The sequence below is a fragment of the Lagenorhynchus albirostris genome, chromosome 2 (assembly GCF_949774975.1).
Source record: "Lagenorhynchus albirostris chromosome 2, mLagAlb1.1, whole genome shotgun sequence".
NCBI lineage: Eukaryota > Metazoa > Chordata > Mammalia > Artiodactyla > Delphinidae > Lagenorhynchus > Lagenorhynchus albirostris.
Genome location: NC_083096.1, coordinates 177,099,503 through 177,102,773, shown reverse-complemented (window position 1 = coordinate 177,102,773; position 3,271 = coordinate 177,099,503). Strand labels below are relative to the sequence as shown.

The 3,271-nt window shown below is 43.0% G+C and overlaps 1 non-coding gene across 1 annotated transcript; it reads left to right on the top strand.

Annotated features, from left to right (window-relative positions):
• Window positions 1–811: 811 nt before the first annotated feature.
• On the top strand, window positions 812–928 carry LOC132516637 (U5 spliceosomal RNA). The gene has a single exon (XR_009539444.1). It is a non-coding gene; the product is annotated as a U5 spliceosomal RNA (small nuclear RNA).
• Window positions 929–3,271: the final 2,343 nt, after the last annotated feature.

The window sequence follows — 3,271 nt, the reverse complement described above, 5'->3', positions numbered from 1 at the left end:
TCCCAGGACCACTGTGTTAAAAAGCTAATCTGATCATGTATTCATTTTTAAAGCTCTTCACTGCCTCCCCACTGTCCTCAGGGTAAATCCAAGCTCTTAGCTGGCATTGATGGCCATCTGGTTACTTGCCCTCTCAGCACTGTGCCTCCCTGCCCGGAATACCCTCACCACCCGGCTCCTGTTCTGCCCAGATGTCATCTTCTGTTAACAGTGCTCATCACTGACACCTGGCTCCCCATCACACTGAGCACTCCTTGAAGATGAAATATTACGGTTATCACTCTATCCCTAGAGGCCGGCACGGGGTTGAACACAGTGTTCAATAAATTTTTGTTGAATGAATGAAGATAATTATTTCAAGCTTTTAAATTATTTTATTTTATTCTATTTTATTATATTTAACTCCAAGAGAAATTTTTACTTGTAATGCCACCTATAAAACAGACTTTTTCTAGCTGGATCAGCCTCAGCTCTCTATCCCTGTTAAGTCTCGCCTCCGTTCTGCCCCCTGGCGGTAGTCTCGGTCCCAGCACAAGATGAATGAACTATTTGAGGTATTTCCGGAAACCGGAGAGTAAAGACTGCGGTTTTAATTTGCATATCCAGAATGCATTGCACCCAGGACAAATTTTCGACTAAAAATGACTCGATTCTCCTTCTTTCTTTAATTATTTTTTCCTAGAAGTGAGAATTCTTTCATAGAATTGTCTGAGGAAAAAGCAGATGTTAATAGCTCTTTCAGTTAAATAATCACCATTACTGTGTTAGGGGTAGCAGTTACCCGAGGAATGCGTGCCGCCCAAAGACAGGTATACTCTGGTTTCTCTTCAGATCGTATAAATCTTTCGCCTTTTACTAAAGATTTCCGTGGAGAGGAACAATTCTGAGTTTGTACCCAATTTTTTGAGGTCTTGCGTTTTGCAAGGCCAATGATAACGTTAAAAAATAGATTATCAGTTCTGGGTGTTGTAGTTGGAGTGCGATGTTTAACTTCGCGCACCACGTTTGTTTTTCAGAGAGAAGTTTGTTCTGGTTTTCTAGACTGCTACTGTTTTGAAAACGTTATTTTCGGTCTCCGTCGTGGCCGTAAACGCTGTCAACCTATTTAAAACAAAAGAACCGAACTACGTAGAGTGGAGTAGTTGCTGTTGTTAAAGTGGAAGGGGTGTAGTTTATTCGTATTCTTTGGTTGCTTTTTCAGTGCCAAGTGCGGCCCGCGGTGGGAGGATTTCTTAAACTGTGGCGTGCAAGTTTTGGCGCTCCGGGATTTAATAATGGTGGTCAGTGGGCATAGTTCCCCCGCGTTATGCAGAATCATAGTTTCGCGATCACGAACCTAGACGCCGTCCCCCGCATTAAAAGAGAGATTCTTAACCGTTGGACCGTGAAGGAAATCTTTAAAATTTTTTCTTCAGAAAGAATTTAAGCGTGGATTCATTGTTTCTTCTAGAGCGTAAGTATCGTTGTTTTATTCTGTTGAGGTAATTTAGGTTTAGAACAGAAACTCTACTATTTGCGAAAAATACCACTCAAGAAAGACGTTTGATCACGGTTACAACGAATTTGATAGAACCCGAACGGAAGTGAATATTTTAACCGATCACAGGGGCCAGAATTCAGCTTTCTGAGCCCGCATAACTGCAAAGCAGGCTGGGAAATGTAGTTTTTTCTCCAGGCAGCCATGACGTTTGCGAGATCCTAGGAGGGAGGAAGTGAATATGCGGAAAGAAAACTAGCAGCGTCTGCCCAGTAAAGAAAGGAGGGAATCCATCCGCACGTTTCCTTCTTGCAAGTTCCTTTGTTGAGTTTCCTGTTCCTGCCTTCCAGGTTTCTACCTGTGGCCAGATCTCCCATACATGTACAAGAAACCTCTTCGAGGCTGTCATGCGGCTGTGGGGATCACCCCTTCCCAGGCCCTTTTGAATGTTCTCTTGTGTAGAAAACCAGAATCCCAGGCTCAGGCAGTTGTCCTCCGTCTACCCCTGCCCCACTGGCGCGGGTAGCTTTCTTGTCCCCCTAGAAGAAGCGCTGCTTTTCTCACGACGAGGTCTGGTCAGTGAGAACGAAATACTGGTGACAGTGCTTTCTTGGGCTCTGAAGACCGAGTGTTCATCCAAAGTAGGGGTTCTAACATTTTTGTTGTTCACCTTCGGCAAAAGCAACGATCCAGAGTAACGAGCACGCCGAGCAGCCAGAGAGCTAGATATTATATGTCTCCGGGTGAAAGAGTGCGCTGCTCCCATGAAATTGTCTGGCCGGGGAAAATCGAACTTGAGTTCGCTGAAGACTAGATCTGACCACTAATTGACAGAAGAGCAGAACACAGTCGAGCTTGTCTGCATCTCTGCGGGGATGGACGCAATCAGCAAAGCCCTGGCTGCGAGGAGCTTTTCAGGGCGAACCATCAGATTTTTTCAACAAATAAATTACAAGAAGAAATGAGAGAGGGAGATAAAAAGGGAATCTATAGGTTAAAAGAGTTAAAAGAACCCATCTTACCAAGCAGAACTTACTGAGATTCCGGTTTAAACAAACACTATTTTCAGAACTTATTACATTTATGAGATGTCTTCATTTTTCAATCTGACCAGATATTTGATGATATTAAGGAATTACTGAAGAGTTTGGGGTACGGTTATCATATTGTGGTAATGATTTTTGTTTTAACCTCCTTATACTTAGAAGTAGCTAAAGCAATATCTACAATATAAAGTTTTTTTGGGGGGTGGGGCACACCACACAGCTTGTGGGATCTTGGTTTTCTGACCGGGGATGGAACCCACGCCTGCAGCAGGGAGAGCATGGAGTCCTAACCACTGGACTGCCAGTGAATTCCCCGGAAATATCTACAGATGAAATGATATTATATCTTGGATTTGCTTCAAAAGAATGAGTGCAAAGAAAAAGCCCCCCCCCAAATAAAAAGAACAAAGACAAAAATAAAATTTTGTTTACGTGATGGTTGTTGGACTTGGTAACCAGCACACGGAGGTTCTTTATACTATTACGTCTACTTTTGTGAATGTTAAACATTTCTCATAATTTAAAAGTTTTGAATATATTTTATTTATTGTTTTTTTGGCCGCACCGCTCGGCTTGTGAGATCCTAGTTCCCGGACCAGGGATCGAACCCAGGCCCCCTACAGTGGAAGCATGGAGTCCTAACCACTGGACCGCCAGGGAATTCCCTGAATACATCTTAAAAACAACTTTGCGGTTGGTAACATATGCACTTCTTTATTAATAGATCAAATATTGGTATCTAGTGGGA